Here is an 18,151-nt window from a genome sequence, read left to right as displayed (position 1 = left end):
CAGTGTATCATACTCAAAACTTTGAGGCAGGATGCACAACGACACGATTGCTCACACAGAAACTCACTGTTTTGTAAGCAGATGTTGACCTTCACCCCCTCTGTGATGTTGACAGACTCGGTATCTACTATCTTGTGTTTCAGGTGGTTGTCCAGGTAGTTACTTAGGTAGCAGTGATGGCTAGAGACGTCCACAACAGGGGTGTGCCATGGGAGATCCAACAGAATGGCACCCTGGCACCAATGGACCGTCTCTGCAACGAGAGGACTGAAAGCCCCACCACAGGCCTGGTGGAGGGCACAGAACCAGGTGGGCAAGACAACTCTAATGGTGGCATTGTGCTCCAGCAAGCAATGTCCACTTGTAGTCTACCTACTGTAGATGTCATGTTACTACAGAACAGTTCCCTTCTCGGGAATACAAAATCCAGTGGTTGTCCTGAACAATGAAAATGAATAGTTCTCTAATTGAAATATGTGGCCACTTGAACATAGGCTAAATTGGCTGCTTCAATCATTTCCTCCAATGAAAACAGGAATTAGAATAATTATTTGGATATTGGATATTTCCTTATTGGAAATCGTTTAGAATAAATACTGTACAAGCCACATTCGCTATTGATTACGCTAACGGCTCTCGCTGTGTCATAATTTCCCAAGAGAGACAGCAGCAGTGAAAGAACTGTTGCATCCATAGTCGCGTGAGTAATGGAGCAAACCGAGCAGCTGCATCCCAACTTTCAATTTGTATTTTTATTTTTTTACCAGAAAATCATAATCCATTGGGTCTTTTGTAATTTTATATTATGAGTAATGTTTTGAGAAAGTGTGTATTAAAATGGATAATTAACAGATTGCATTTTGCACCCCGTCGCCTCAAGATGAATGGTTTTGACCACTGGAAAGTTTTGCTTTGTCGCACGCGCCACGATTTTAGTTCAGTGCAATTAGAAAGCACTAGTTGCGCTGCTGGTGTATAAAATGAAAAGGCACCTGCAAAATATATATATTTTTAAAATCTATTTTGTTGTGCTGTTGTTACATTTGTGTCGTTGTTTCATCATTTGAGCAGCGTGCATCATGAGCTAATTCATTGTATAATTTCACTTTGCCTGTAGCTGTGTATTCGCGTAAATGCGGCAAATGAAAAAGCACAGGATAATTTATACCTCGTTTAAACAAACTGCGCTGCTTGACTTGGTAATTAATATAGAAAATATGTATGCTACTGAGACAAGTTCATTTAAAAAATGTTCATGGTGACTAACATTGCTTCAAACAAAAGTGCCAAAAAAAGTTAATGTTGGGGGAAAAACAGAATGGTCAATTAATGTGCTTGCTGAGAATACACGTTATTCCTCATACTTTTCATAATTATTCTTTTCCTACACGATTTTTTATGAACTACAGTATGTAGCTAACTCAATGTGGTTGTTGTTGAAAATGACAAAATACAAATAATTGATAGTAGCCTAGTCCTGTAACTGCAGGCTACAGATTCAAATGTAAACCCCATATATTTTGTCTCATTTTAAAAAGGCAAGATTCTCAAGGCAGGCTAACAGTAGAATAATTTTGGTTCAAATCAAAACGCAATTACATTATGCATGCAGTGCTGTTTTTTGTTTCAATTTATCAAATTAGGCCTACACAATAACAAAATATGCAGGCTGTTTGTAGCTCGTGATTTCTGTTTTAGGAACTAACCTTTATTAAATAAATGGTTGGAAACCCAGGCTGCCCTAGCCCAAACATGTCCCATATTATCGGAGTAACATTTTATAATTTATATTGCAGGTTCAGGGCCGCAATTTATGGATATACAGTACCAGTCAAAAGTTTGGACACACCTACTCATTCAAGGGTTTTTCTTTTTTACTATTTTCAACATTGTAGAATAGTAGTGAAGACATCAACACTATGCAATAACACATATGGAATCATGTAGTAACCAAAAAATTGTTAAACAAATCAAAATATATTTGAGATTCTTTAAAGTAGCCACCCTTTGCCTTGATGACAGCTTTGCACACTCTTGGTATTCTCTAAACCAGCTTCATGAGGTAGTCACCTGGAATGCATTTCAATTAACAGGTGTGCCTTGTTAAAAGTTAATTTGTGGAATTTCTTTCCTCAATGCGTTTGAGCCAATCAGTTGTGTTGTGACAAGGTAAGGGTGGTATACAGAAGATAGCCATATTATGGCAAGAACAGCTCAAATAAGCAAAGAGAAATGACAGGCCATCATTACTTTAAGACATGAAGGTCAGTCAATACGGAAAATTTAAAGAACTTTGAAAGTTTCTTCAAGTGCAGTCGCAAAAACCATCATGCATTATGATGAAACTGGCTCTCATGAGGACCGCTACAGGAAAGGAAGACCCAGAGTTACCTCTGCTGCAGAGGATAAGTTCATTAGAGTTACCACCCTTAGAAATTGCAGCCCAAATAAATGCTTCAGAGTTCAAGTAACAGACACATCTTAACATCAACTGTTCAGTGGAGACTGTGTGAATCAGGCCTTCATGGTCAAATTACTGCAAAGAAACCACTACTAAAGGACACCAATAATAAGAAGAGACTTGCTTGGGCCCAGAAACACGAGCAATGAACATTGGACCGGTGGAAATCTGTCCTTTGATCTGATGAGTCCAAATTTGAGATTTTTGATTCCAACCGCTGTGTCTTTGTGAGACGCAGAGAAGGTGAACAGATGTTCTCTGCATGTGTGGTTCACACTGTGAAGCATGGAGGGGGAGGTGTGATGGTGTGGGTGTGTTTTGCTGGTGACACTGTCTGTGATTTATTTAGAATTCAAGGCACACTTAACCAGCATGGCTACCACAGCATTCTGCAGCGATACGCCATCCCATCTGGTTTGCGCGTAGTGGGACTATCATTTGTTTTTCAACAGGGAAATGACCCAACACACCTCCAGGCTGTGTAAGGGCTATTTGACCAAGAAGGAGAGTGAAGGAGTGCCGCATCAGATGACCTGGCCTCCACAATCACCCAACCTCAATCCAATTGAGATTGTTTGGGATGATTTTGACCACGGAGTGAAGGAAAAGCAGCCAACATGTGCTCAGCATATGTGGAACTCCAAGACTGCGATGCTTGCAATCAGAAAGGTTAAAGAAGTCCTCCCGGTCGGCGGACACCAGGATGAGGCGAAGGTCAGAGGCCGGCTCCAGGTAAGAGATGTGGGTGTGGAAGAAGCCAGCAGTGTTGAACTTAGGGTGACAGATGGGCGTCCTGCCTTCAAGACTGTTGGAAAAGCATTCCAGGTGAAGCTGGTTGAGAGAATGCCAAGAGTGTGCAAAGCTGTCATCAAGGCAAAGGGTGGCTACTTTGAAGACTCTCAAATATGACATTTTTGAGAGTCTTCAACCAAACGCTTTTTTGCTTACCACATGATTCCATGTGTTATTTCATTGTAGAAAACAGTAAAAATAAATAAAAACCCTGGAATGAGTAAGGGTGTCCAAAGTTTTGATTGGTACTGTATATATAGCTGCACAAAAAATGCTCATTTGATACTGATAAATTAATAATTTGTTTGCAATATTGTTTTTATGTGAACATGATCAATGACCAAATTTAATTTGCAAGACTCCACAGTTTGTATTTTCAAGTTGACAGTTCTTGTTCAAAGCCCTTCCAGATAACACTGTCATATTGAGAAAGAAAATAGTTAAAATATAAATCAAAGTTCACATTTGTAATTGTAGTACATTATTTTGATCGCATTATTTGTGACAAAAATATGAAAACTCAATGTGCAATTTAACCACTCTAATTATTACCTCAATTACCTTTTTTATTTAACACTTTTTTTTCTCTTAACTTCTTAAAGCATTGTGGGTTAAGGGCTTGTAAGTTAGCAATTCACTGTAAGCTCTACACCTGTTGTATTCGGCACATGTGACAAATAACATTTGATTTGATTCTTCTTGACCTACCAAGTGCAAAATTCTAATTCAAATCCTTATTGGCTAAGACAATATTATTCCTCCCATTTTTTATTTAATTTCCTCATTGTTATGTGTTATTCTGGTCACATTCTTAACAGTTTGGCCTGTCAACCGAGCACTGTGGGTGGGATTGTCAGAGGAGGAGCAGAATATTTGTGAGAGTCACTGAGTTGGTAGGGTTTTAAACCTGTCAATCAATCACTATGGGTGGGATTTTCAGGGAAAGGGGGGGATGTTTGTGAGTCACAGGGTTCGTAGGGTTTCAGACCTGTCAATTCATTATTAGGGGTGGGATTTTCAGGGAAAGGGTGGGATGTTTGTGAGTCACAGGGTTCGTAGGGTTTCAGACCTGTCAATTCATTATTAGGGGTGGGATTTTCAGGGAAAGGGTGGGATGTTTGTGAGTCACAGGGTTCGTAGGGTTTCAGACCTGTCAATTCATTATTAGGGGTGGGATTTTCAGGGAAAGGGTGGGATGTTTGTGAGTCACAGGGTTCGTAGGGTTTCAGACCTGTCAATTCATTATTAGGGGTGGGATTTTCAGGGAAAGGGTGGGATGTTTGTGAGTCACAGGGTTCGTAGGGTTTCAGACCTGTCAATTCATTATTAGGGGTGGGATTTTCAGGGAAAGGGTGGGATGTTTGTGAGTCACAGGGTTCGTAGGGTTTCAGACCTGTCAATTCATTATTAGGGGTGGGATTTTCAGGGAAAGGGTGGAATGTTTGTGAGTCACAGGGTACGTAGGGTTTCAGACCTGTCAATTCACTATTAGGGGTGGAATTTTCAGGGAAATGGTGGGATGTTTGTGAGTCACAGGGTTTGTAGGGTTTCAGACCTGTCAATTCACTATTAGGGGTGGGATTTTCAGGGAAGGGAGTAGATTAGTAATCTAGTCATTAAAACACGTTTTCAATATAATTTAGTTTGACGAAACCTACGAAAAATTGTTGTGTTCTGTTTAGAAATATGGATTCCCCCTGTTAAGAAACACTGTAGAATTACAGGAAGTTTATTAAAAAAATGTTATGGAGAGGTCCTTTTCATAACGGAGTTATCTCAAAGCTCTACTGAGGTAAAAACAAATAAACATTATATACAATAAAAACAACATACATTTAGAATCAAGGCAGGTAAAATAGCAATAGTGTGCTAGGTGCTCAATACATTTTAGATTGAGACTAGGTAGCGGTGATGGCTGGAGACGTCCATGAAAAAGACAGTCAGTAGAAATGGGTTTTAAGGCCCGTTTTAAAAGTTCAGAGTGATTGTGCGGCTCTCAGTTGGTCAGGGAGAGCATTCCATAGGCGAGGGGCAAGGGAGCAGAAGGCTCGGTCCTTCATAGTTCGGAGACGTGTTTGGGGACTTGAATGTCACGACTTCTGCCGAAGTCGATGCCTCTCCTTGTTCGGGCGGTGCTCGGCGGTCGACGTCACCGGTCTTCTCGCCATCATTGATCCATTTTTCATTTTCCATTGGTTTTGTCTTGTCTTCCTACACACCTGGTTCCAATCCCATTCATTACATGTTGTGTATTTAACCCTCTGTTACCCCTTATGTCCTTGTCAGAGATTGTTTGTTGTTATGCTCGTGATATTCGATTGGTGCGCGACGGGTTCTTGTACCCACGTTTATTTTATTATGTACTTTGGTTTTGGAGGTTTTGTTTTACGTTATTAAACTACTCCATTTATACCAAGTTTGATTCTCCTGCGCCTGACTTCCCTGTCACCTACACACACACCATGACGTTGAAGCAGTAGGGAGGGGCTGGAGCGGAGAGTGAAAAGTAGCTGATTAAGATGAGGTCGCTGATTTAGGTTGGACTCAATCCATTCAAGGCTTTAAATAGAAGCACGAGGATTTAGAAGTTGATCCTGTAGTTGACCGGTATAAGATTATTTTGAAGATAAATACACAACGCAGAGTTTGAGAGGATGAGAGGACTAAAAACTAGAGTACTAATGGTCAATAGGGAATTGTAAATAGGAGTTGGGTTTCAGTTCAACAGCTGTTAAGAATCTGTGGAATGTCACTCCTGAACTCAGAGCTACGTGTGCTACGTTCTGTACATTGAGTCGGGAGCAGGATACTTGTTATTTGGACATTCGTACTGCAAGGACTTCTGATTGGTCAATCCCAGGCTACCGTGGGGGGTTAAAAATGGCATCCTGTTCCTTTGTTCAGTGGAGAAAAGCTGAGGACAGAGGAGACTGAACATCTACCTCCCAGCATCACATCTTGATTTGTCCATCTCAAATAAACCTATTTTTCTCCCCCTGATTTGTTTTGGGGCTTGTGTTATTGAAGAATAACAACAATTGCTAACACTGGTAGCCAGTGGACTTGGCCCAGGATTGGGTTGATGGTGTCTGACTTCTTGGTCCAGGTAAGGACCCTGGCATCACTGTTCTGGATTAGTTGGATCCTCTGTAGTGATTTGGCTGGGAGGCCCACAAACAGCGCATTTCCGTAGTCGATCCGAAAGAAAATGAAGGCGTGGTTGAGTTTCTCTGCATCTGGCTGGGAGGCTGATGGGATGCATGACCCGGGCAATGTTTTGAAAAAATTATGTTTTACATATTTGTTTTATGTAGGCATTTAAAGAACAGAGAAGGATCAAACTTGACTCCTGGGTTGGAGATAACAGGTGAATGGCCTGACTGTTGATTGTAGGGCAGATGTTTCCAGCATTGGTGACCTGCTTGGGTGTCCCAATAAGTATAGCCTCAGTCTTGCTTCTGTTCAACTGGAGGAAGTTCTCTTTTATCCATGCCCTGATGTCCTCTAGGTAGCTGCTAAGTTTTGCTAAGGCAGAGATGGTGTCCGGTTTGTTGTTAATGTAAACCTGGGTATTGTCTCTGTAGCAGTGGAAGTTGATGTTATAATCTCTGAGGATTTGGCCGAGAGGGAGCATGTAAATTAAAAACAGGGTGGGAGGGTGGGGTATGCAAAATGGGCCAATTTAGAGCATTTCTATCTTCTTAATGTTTTGGCATTCAGGTCCAAAAAGTAACTTTCTGACCACTTTTACCATGGGCAAATATATATGGAAAGTTTTGTTCAAGTCAAAAGGGGTTCAGTCAAAAAGTGATTGAAATCAAATGTGAACAAACCGTCAGTGTGTGTTGGCTGGATAAGAGGGAGTAGGAATGTCCATGTACAAGGGCTCACATGTATCCTTTCTCATCCACATACTTTTTTTTACTGGAGTTAGAATAAGTGGTATTTTAAATAAGTGGTAGGTTTTGCTCTGTTTTAGACTATGAGAGTTTCAACTTTCTTTTCATTGATTTTATATTTCCAGGGGAGAACTTAAATCATTATCTGACCTGGCAAAATAACTATTTTATGGTAGATGCAAGTTTCATCTAGATTAGATCAATATCCTAATAGGATATGACTTGCTGTCGTTCAATGAAATATGGCCTCCCTCATTTTCCCATTCCCCTTAGGCACCCACATCATAGTGGTGTTATGCTGGAGGCTATCATCTACAAAATAGCTTCGAACACTCTACTCAGCAAATTGGATGTAGTCTATCACAGTGCCATCCGTTTTGTTACCAAAGCCCCTTATACCACCCACCACTGCGACCTGTATGCTCTAGTAGGCTGGCCCTCGCTACATATTCGTCGCCAGACCCACTGGCTCCAGGTCATCTATAAGTCTATGCTAGGTAAAGCTCCGCCTTATATCAGCTCACTGGTCACGATAACAACACCCAACCGTAGCACGTGCTCCAGCAGGTATATTTCACTGGTCATCCCCAAAGCCAACACCTACTTTGGCCGCCTTTCCTTCCAGTTCTCTGCTGCCAGTGACTGGAACGAATTGCAAAAATCGCTGAAGCTGGAGACTTATATTTCCCTCACTAACTTTAAACATCAGCGATCGCTGCAGCTGTGTGCGAGGGCCAGCCGACTAGAGCATACAGGTCGCAGTGGTGGGTGGTCCATCTGTAAATAGCCCACCCAATCTACCTACCTCATCCCCATATTGTTTTTATTAACTTTTCTGCTCTTTTGCACACCAGTATCTCTACTTGCACATCATCATCTGCTCATGTATCACTCCAGTATTAATCTGCCAAATTGTAATTACTTCACTACTATGGCCTATTTATTGCCTACCTCGTCACGCCATTTGCACACACTGTATATAGACTTTCTTTTTTTCTATTGTGTTATTGACTGTACACTTGTTTGTTCCATGTGTAACTCTGTGTTGTTGTTTGTGTCGCACTGCTTTGCTTTATCTTGGCCAGGTCGCAGTTGTAAATGAGAACTTGTTCTCAACTGGCCTACCTGGTTCAATAAAGGTAAAATAAAAAAATCATAATACACACCACTCATGATCTTTGTCTGGAATGACTGTTTTTAGTGTCGTAGTCAAAGCACAGTTGAAACAGCTCAGTTCTCTGTCCTTCCAGCAAGATCCATAAACTGAATTCACTTTTACTTTATTACACTTTTACTAATTTTCTTTTCCCCCCTGTAGATTTCACTATTTCATCAATTGACATTTGTAAGTAATAATACAGTGTCGTGGAAATTACCACCAGGGACACCGAAAGTCATCTGAAATGAATCATTCTTTATTGTCAGCAAGCTGGAGAGGTCATAGTCAAACTTAGATGCATAAAGTACAGGTCTGAAGTGAGCTCTACCGAGGAAGTCCCAATAGTTATCTTACAGTATATACTGCTTACACAGACAAGTTATATTTGCATGATTTAGCTTATTCATTATTCATAATTAATTCATCGTTAACGGTTGGTTCATGCATGTAACCAACCAATGCCTCACGAGGCCTCTTCTCTCCAAGCTAAGACCTTGAAACTGAGACACCCCTTTTGATTCTCAAAACAATGTTCTGGGCGTACTGCCAAATTGCAGATACTGATAGTGAGGATTCCTCCCAGGCACGATCAATCAGTCACTTGCAAGAACCTAGTCAAATTGGTTATTAGAAAAGCACAGACAATCAATATTTAATCCAGGGTTTACTGTCAGTTAAGCCATATATGCTCCCCCTGTATTCACGTTTTTTTTGTCAAGATTCACTGTATTAAAAACATCTAATCTCCACAGGTGCTGGCCAGGAGAGTGCCATGTTTGTTCATGCACAGTCCTTTGAGGACCTGACTGCTGACAGTGAGGTGACTACTGAGATGGAAACTGAAAGAGACTCTGTACATTGGGAGTCAGGACAGTCTGTAAAGGAGGAAGCTCTGTATCTGGGGGCTGAGGATTAGACCCAGAAGGAGCAGCAGCCTGAAGTGGAGGTAGCGGAGGAGGTGGGCACCGAAAGCAGGATTAAGGAAGAGGATGTGTGCAGTGAGGTCTGTCGTAGCCACAGGAAACGTGTTTGTACTGAGCGAGGCAGGCAAGCCCATCTACTCACGCTACGTCACAAAGGAGGCCCTCTCCAGCTCCATGGTGGTGCTGGTCTCTGTCGTGAAGGCAGACAACAGTACCATTTACTCCATTCACGCAGGTGAGTAGAAGATTTGGGGAGTATCTCTGTGGAGTGGAACATTAGAGTTAGAGGGTAAAGTAGCCTTGTCATAGTTTTTGTCAGTGAAACAAAGTGCACAACTATAAAGTAGGCTATGCAATTCAAAGCTCAGTTAGTAAGATATGCCATATTGCAAAAAAAACGATCTGTCTGTACTGTACTGTAGATGTGTCATTGCCCTCTCATTCAAACCTTCTGTTCAAGACGGTTACAAAGTGGTGTTCCTTCGCAAGACTCCTCTTGTCCTGGTGGGTGTATCCCGGACCTGTCAGTCAGATAGAGAGCTGACGCGTGAGCTGCAGTACATCTACTACCAGATCGTCAGCCTGCTTACCCTCACCCAGCTCAACCACATCTTCCAGCACAAGCAGAACTACGACCTGGGCCGCCTACTGACAGGCTCCGAGCATCTCACGGACATCTGTTGGACCGTGACACGGGCCTGCTCCTCAGCACTGTCACTTGCCTCCCCCTTCCCAGCTCCACCAGTGACTTGGTCTCCTCCAGCCTGCAGGCTGCCAAGACCAAGAACCTGGTCTTCTCCATCCTCCTGGCTGGGGACTGCCTGGTCACCCTGGTACGCAAGAAGGACCAGTACCTGCACCACATGGACCTGCACCTGCTCTTCAACCTGGAGGGCGTCATCTTTCCGCGAGGGTGAAGGCAGGATGCCCATCTGCCACCCTAAGTTCAACACTGCTGGCTTCTTCCACACCCACATCTCTTACCTGGAGCCGGCCTCTGACCTTTGCCTCATCCTGGTGTCCGCCAACCGGGAGGACTTCTTTAACCTTTCTGATTGCAAGCACCGCTTCCTGGAGCGGCTGAGCCAACGCACTGCCTACAAGGCCTTGGAGGCGCTGAAGTGCCCCAGCTACTCTGTCAGCCAGGTCGGCATCCCAGAGCTCAGGCACTTTCTGTACAAGTCCAAGACCTCTGGACTCTACACAAGGTGAGTATGGACGATTTCTGTAACGTACAACAGGGGTTCCCAAAGTTTTTCACTCAGGCCCTCCTTTCAAGTATTGGGGAACATCCCACGCCCCCCTGCATGCCATGTCTATTTCTATGGGCACAAGCACTTTTCACGGTACAAACTGTTCACACCCCTCATGTTGGTGAATATATTTTTTTCAGCTTTAAAGCTTTCCTGCAATTCTACACATTTTGTCATGGGGTACAGAGCAACTGTAGCAGTTTTAAAGCTAATTTTCTTGCAATTCTATTCATTTTGCCATGTCTAATGTGTGATATTTAAGTGGCTCAAAAATTACAACAAATTCTATGGACTGAAAAACCTAGCTAAAAATGTTAGCTGACATGGACTAGTTGATGTGGACATTTCTGACAAGTTATAAATAGCTCTCTGTGGTATGTATGACTGACATGACAGAGGAAAACACTACCCAATTTTAAAATGGCTCCATGTGCATTCTACTATTAAAACTTTCAAGAGTAGCCGGACTGAGTTCCTTTAAAAAATAAACAATAATACCATTTTTTTGGGGGGGTGGGGGGGGGGGGTCGGGGAACCACAGTTTGGGAGCCACTGGTGTACACCATCACGGCTTATACGGTTTATAGTCCTTGTTACCCCGCTTACCTTTTTTCCCCCCATTCTGTTTCTGTGTCTTCCACCAGCCCTGAGCTGCCCTTGCTGTATCAATCTGTAGAGGAGCAGGAGAGGCTGATGGGATTGTACCAGTACCTGTGGAGAGACATGAGAACTTGCTGGCCTGGGTAAGCATAGTACACTGGTTTTATACCATTTTATACATTTTCATACATCTCTGTAAATCTTATTGTCGCTGATCTTAAAATGCACAGTCTTGCAATGTAGAAGAAAGATGTTTGTCCATGCGGATCTCTTCAGGGGATATCTGTAGTACCATGGTTATTAATCTCTCCTCTAAACCCTCTTCCACCACCTCTACCTTACCTCTCCATCAGGTGACAATTGGCATTGAGCTCTACCTCTGTTTCAGTCCCCTGGGGACCAAGGCGGCCGTGGCTGCTGTTAATAAGCTGCTGGAGTGGATCAAGAGGGAGGACGACATACTGAGCCCCCAGGCCCCCAGCTGACCTAGCTACAGTACTAAGAAACCCTGGCCCTCTAAACCTGCTGCCTCGTGACGTTGAAGTCGGATGGGCACTATTGTAGGTCATGGATGTAATGCCAACAAATCATCACGCATCACTTTTGTTTGCTCTTTGCAGATTCTTCAGTCTATGGTCATCAGGGGGTAAAATTAGGTAATCACAATGAGGGTAAAGCTATGTTTTATCAAACATAATTTCATGATTTTAATTGGTGGTTGACCTATGGGAATTGAGAGATATGCAGCAGATATTTCTATTAATAACAATTCCCGAAATCTGTGATGGTGTCCCAATTGCTATAAGATGAGGATTATTTGAAACTGTAATAGACCTGTCATTGATTTGCCATGTGTTAGTAATTATAATGTGCCCTGCCAACGTATCGCCACGGTCCGTGCCATGGTAAAACGTGCACTCCTGTAGATCTGAAATAAGTGCATAGTGAATGTTTTATCTAGGTGAGCCAGCCAACCAGAAAAACAAGGTGAAGCAATTCAGGCATTATTGAAAGTCAGGACAATCCTTGTCCTAGAAGAAACATAATGTGTATAGTTGAGAAAATAGATTAAGCAAGCAGTAGGGATTTATAATTAAATGTGGAGTGGAGCTTTAGCTATAGTTACGTGATTACAACGTGCCTTCAAAATTATTCAGCAATCATAATTTATTCGAAAAACAGTTTCCATCATCATTTGTTGCAATTAAGAAAGCCAGACAAAATAAGAATCCACCCGTTGAGCAGATAAAAATGTTGATGTTTAGAACAGTTCTCTTATAGTTGCCGTTTCCATTACACATCCTAATGTTGTTTTGTTTTTGCGTCTTGCTTTTGTCGAATAGACGTGGGTCAATGGAAACCTGCCTTATATTGTCAAACGAGTCCCTAATGGTTAGCCCATTAATTGATGAAACCAAGAAAGATTAATCTCACTTTCTGACTGTAATGCAGTTAGCCCCATGCACTCTACTTACAGTATATGCACATACTTTAAACACGTACTTCTATTAATTCCACTGTTTTGTTTATCTGCATACTCCAACGGGAAAAGTCTACCATGATTACCGTTGTGTTGCTCAGAAGAGTTATTTTAATTATTATTTGTGTCTTTATTTGTTGCTTGGGTTTTGGATCAAGGATTTTACTGTCAAAGGTGATGTACTTGGGAAAGTATATTTATTTTAAGATGGGAATCTCTTGAGTTGTCTGTAATAATATGATTTTTTTGTTTTAGTTTACATGCCTGCTCTGCTTGGTATAGTGGGCTATCAAAAAAGCTGAAAGAGAGAATGCAGGTCATGCAAAATAATGTTATCAGGTATATGCTGAATTTCCCCGCTAGGACCCATATAGGGGTGCAGGAGTTCCGGGAGGTGGGTTTGTTGCCTTTGGAGTCCAGAGTGGACCAACTTAAACTTAATCATATGTTTGACATCTTAAATGATCGTGCCCCAGGTTACATGAAAAACCACATCGATATGGTCTATAACCAACACAGTCACAATACCAGAGCGAGTGTTATGTCTTGTTAACTCCCAAGAGTAAACAGTACTGCGAGGAGCACGTTTTTCCATACAGGCATTTGTCTGTGGAATAGCCTTCCCTTGGAGATCAAGCAAATAAAAAGTAAAAGTAGCTTTAAAAAGCAGGCAAAGGAGAAACCACTCCACTGCCCCTTGTGCCCCCTACTGCTGGTCAGGTGTATTTATCTGAAGAATCGGTATGATGGGAAATTAATAGAATGTTCTAATGTGAAATTAATATGGTTGATATTTAAGGTTAGGGAGAAGTGCAGTGAATAGTGCCACATTTTAGGATGTCAATATAAATGAATGCATTTATGGTTGTTTGTAATTTGTCTTGTCTTTTAATCATTATATGTGTTATTGTTTTTACCATCGAGGACCACTTTAGAACAAGCGTTTTAATTCATACTTTCAAGTGATATCTTCTGGGTCCACATTGTGCATTTTGTTGTATATGTCTGTTGCCCAAAATAAATTCAATACATCGGGTTGATAAATTTTGACATTCACCGTCAAGGTGATTCAAAAGCTTTCCCTTACTTTTCATGCCGAACTGCCTTTATAGTTGTGCTAATGGTGTGTGATGGCTGGAGCTTGTTAGAGTTGTATGGTTTTGTAGCTGCTTCAAGTCTAGCTCCTAGATCTAACATTTTACCCATTTGTCTAGAGATTAATTGTCTAATATTATGATAAATAATCAAATAAATTATATGACATTTCATGTGTACGTGTTCATCTCTGAAAACAACACAGTGTGAGGATTTTGTCTGTAGGCTATCATAAGACAACTGGCATCAGATATGACCTTTGGTTTTATTTATGCTTGCCTGGCTACTCAGACACCTTGCTCCGGCCAAACGCTAGGCTACGCCCAGAGACGTTAGTTTCTTCTACGCAATGAGCCTGGATCTGAGTACCTCTCCGACCCTTCACCAAATGTGAACATGTTCTGGGCCATCTGATTGGTCCAGAAACCGATGGATTGGGCCATAGCCAGAACACACGTGGGAGAAGTGGTGGTTTGAAAATTCTTCATTGGCTTTGATACTCTGATTGGTTTTGAGACGATCCAATCGCTGATTCATTTGTTTTGTACAACGCCCTTCTTGCCCTTCGTCACCACAAACGACTTCAGTGATGGCAGTCTCAGACTAAAGTATGTAGCAAACGACAGAGCAGCGGAAGATTTTAGTGTGAGTCGTCAGGCTAGCAATCTGCAGTAGCTTCATCCATTTTTGGACTTGTAATATGAATGATATGTACCCATTGATTCTTAAAGAATTTAACTTATAAATGCCCCATGAGCTTAGTTCAACTGTCGTATTCAATCTGAACCCAAACTATAAGCTTGTTTTACTCCAATGTTTCTAAACAAAGCAAATGTAAACAAACACTAAATAGCTTCAAAACATGGTTAAAACTATAATTTTGATGTCATGGATGGTCAGTCCTTGCATCCATAGCTCTGTCTATAAATGTGATAGTGGTTACATTTTTCTCCTCAGCTTTTTAGCAAAGCAGTGGCAGGGAACACTTACTGTTTGTCACGTCCTGACCAGCAGAGGGCGTAATTGTATTAGTTTTGGTCAGGACGTGGCAGAGTTTTTGTGTTATGTGTTAGTTAGTTGGTTGTTGGACTCCCAATTGAAGGCAGTGTTGAGTTGCCTTTGATTGGGAGTCCTATATAGTAGTGTGTGTTTTTCCTTGTGGTTGTGGGTAGTTGTTTTTGCACTGCGTTTTGTGTGCCTGCAAAACTGGTCCTGTCGTGTTTATTGTTTTTTTTCCTGTGGATGCTTTACTTGTGTTTATTAAAAATATGAGTATCCACATTCCCGCTGCGCCTTGGTCCATTCCTGACGACAGCCCTTACACTGTTTCATCTGCTGTTGCCGCTTTAACCACATAGGCTACTTACAAGAGACAGCATAGACTTCATATGGGCAAATAAAATTCAATTAATAAAATGGAAAGTTTTACATCTTCCAAGTCTGAGGGTGGTTGTAACCTTCCAGACTTGGAATTATATCAACTCGCTGCCCAAGGCTTCTACTTGCGACATATAGTTAAATGCACTAAAGAGGAATAATGGGTACATACTGAAGATGCGCATGCTCATCCCCAGGATCTTTTTATGTGGATAAACGATAAAGCTAAGAACATTAACAACTTCATAGTTAAGAACACTATAACAACATGGAAGAAAATGAAACGTATTCTACAAGAACCAATATAACACCCTAAAAACACAACCTTAAGGACAATCCTTGGATAGCTTTTCAGAATTCCCCAATAAATTGGTCCACTTTGAAGACTAAAGGCATAGAATCCGTAAATGACTTGGTAACAGGAAATACATGTATTTCCATGACAGAATTAAAAAGTAATTTTGGACTGACCAATAGTTTCAAATATTGTACATGCAACTTAAAAGTTACATATCACAATATTTTGATTTGAAATCTTTTGGACAACAGAGCAACCTTGAGGGACTCTCCAGAGGGGCAATGGAACTTCCTGTACTACTCTTGGCAGGAATCCAGATTATTTTTTCTGATTCTCATTCCTGTGTATATGAAGATACAGTATAAGATAATGTATATTCTCTATGTGATACGGTTTTTAGATGGTATTTTTCATAATGTACAGTGTGACCTATTAATTGGGTCAAGATTGGCATCATACTCCTCAAGTGCATGAAAGGCATTCAATTGAACAGTTTTTGGGTGTCAACCATTCTCTTGCTGACTCAGGGAGTAGGCTAGGTATAGTAAGAGTCAATTGAATTTCGTGGTGGTGGTAAGTCTAGGATTATGATTTCTCTTACAGTAAGTGCGTGGACATGACAAGGATGTCATACAAAACCAGGGAGTCAGAGTTTAAGGGTCTGTATTTAATCACGCAATGGTTTGTCTCAACCTGCTCAATTTGGTTTACACAGGAGCAGAGGAGGGTTTATTTTGATTCCAACATACAATAAACACTAAATATATCCTTTAACTGTGTTTTCATGTGCAAACAGGTATCTAGACACAGATAAATCCATTGACCACATAATGCAAGCTCCACAACATTTTTCTGGCCTGGAGATATATGTATTGCCCAGTCCAAAGCAGATACATTATTGTGTGTTCAAGTTATTTTTCTTACTGCTTGGGGGTTGTTGATCCCATATGCACACTTTCTTTATATCTCACATGATCCAGATCACATATCCATAAAAGAGTGATTTAGGCTTCATCAAAATTCTTTAGTTGTCACCTTATATTTAGCAGTAAGCCAAAAGTGTCTGAAATCTTGAGTCAGAAAAGGATGTTCATATGATAGGGAAGATATATAAAATCTTGCAGAGAGCATATCCAACTGACAATATCTTAGAACAAATATATAAACTATTGGAACCAAGACTTAAAAAGAACTGATGTTGGCACAAGATGGAGGGAAAGTTGGAACATTTTATCCAGTATAAACTAATGTATAGAATGTATTATACAAGAGACAAAATTCACAAATTCTACAGCACACTAGTAGTAATGTCTTAAGTGTAAAACCAATAATGACTCAATAATCCATGCTTTCTGGGAATGCTATAAAGTCTGGAAGTTATGGGTGGAGCTGGAACGTTGGCTGTCAGAAGTATTACCAAAGATCTTTATCGCTAACCTAAGACAGTTCACCTGTGTCATTTACTGTGGGAGAAGCATAGTGAGCAGAACAACAAGGAGGTGGGCAAAGCCAATCACAAGCTTCTGAGATCCAATTGGCGTGTTGTAGCATGAATTGCATATTTCCATTAGGGAACGCCTCCTCAATGAAGTGTGCATGTGCACAAACTTAATTCAACCTTGCACTCCTTCTTAACAACACATTTTTTTGGTTTTACTTTGGCAAAGCGTCAAGTGTATAAAACTTAGTGCACTGTGTTTGTAACAGTTTCTAGTTTTGGAAACAGAAATCAGATCAGATGTTTCATTGATGAGAAGATTTGCAGAATGTTGGCCCAGTTGGACTTCCTCTCACTACCATATTTGATGGTGAGAAAAAACTGTCTTCTTCTTCTTTGGGATTGGACCCCATTCCACTATTTAGCCCTATCTAATCCTATTCCAGGCCAATGTTCTGCAAGGACAGAACATTATCACTTAACACCCCCAACAAATCTTCTGCAGTAAAACCTTGCAATCCCAAGTAATTCTCTGCAGTTGCCACCACAACCTCTATTTTCTGTGACCTACGTTCCACTTCTGTAGTACTGTTGACAATCATGGCTATGAATGGTAAGAAACCCACCTGAGCGAAGCACATATTATTCCAATCCCTCTCTATTGGTCTCTGACTACTCACAGGAATCCTCTCAGGATCCCTTACCCTGTACCCATCTTCCTCTACCACTCTCTTCACTGTTTCAGCATATGGCACATTCTGTACTACCCTGCCAACAGTAGCACCCAACTGGGTGATTTATCGGCTGCAGTAAAGAACCAGAAATTCAACCACACATCAGCAGTGGTCAGGAACAGTCCCTCTGCCTCTCTAACATCTCAGACACAGCCATCTCCACCTTCCAACCAGCAGGTGTAACAAAGCAACAGCTGGTCCTGCATTATTTAAATGCAAAAATGACTTCCATCCAGCTAGCTAACCAGGGCAAACAAATGGATTTAACATGAAAGTCTTTTAACTTTAACATTGAAGACCACCATATATCAAGACAGATGTTTTTTTCTCAAAAAAATTCAGTCAAAATAAAAACAAATAAAACTAAGTTTGAATGATACTGATGGTAACGTTGTTACATCTAATGCCTGTTTGCCTGAGGCTGATGCCGTGCAGGCGTTTGTACACTTGTACACATGCATATACACACACTCACATTCAAGCGCACACACGTGCACATACACAGACACACATACAGTACACACATGTAAATAGTGCCATACATGCACTGGAATGTATTCAGTTGGACTTGCTGTTAGGGTTTTTGCAGTCCTTCATGTTTTCTGTTTTCCTTAGTTTTTCTCTTTTTTCTCTTTTGTTAAT

General features: G+C 41.2%; 1 pseudogene; it reads left to right on the top strand.

The window, feature by feature from the left end:
• Window positions 1–176: 176 nt before the first annotated feature.
• On the top strand, window positions 177–11,572 carry LOC106582869 (protein SAND-like; annotated as a pseudogene).
• The last annotated feature ends 6,579 nt before the right edge of the window (window positions 11,573–18,151 follow it).

Source organism: Salmo salar, chromosome ssa22 (genome assembly GCF_905237065.1).
Source record: "Salmo salar chromosome ssa22, Ssal_v3.1, whole genome shotgun sequence".
In the NCBI taxonomy this organism is placed as follows: domain Eukaryota; kingdom Metazoa; phylum Chordata; class Actinopteri; order Salmoniformes; family Salmonidae; genus Salmo; species Salmo salar.
The sequence above is the reverse complement of the archived record's forward strand: the minus strand, read 5'-3'. Positions and strand labels throughout refer to the sequence as shown.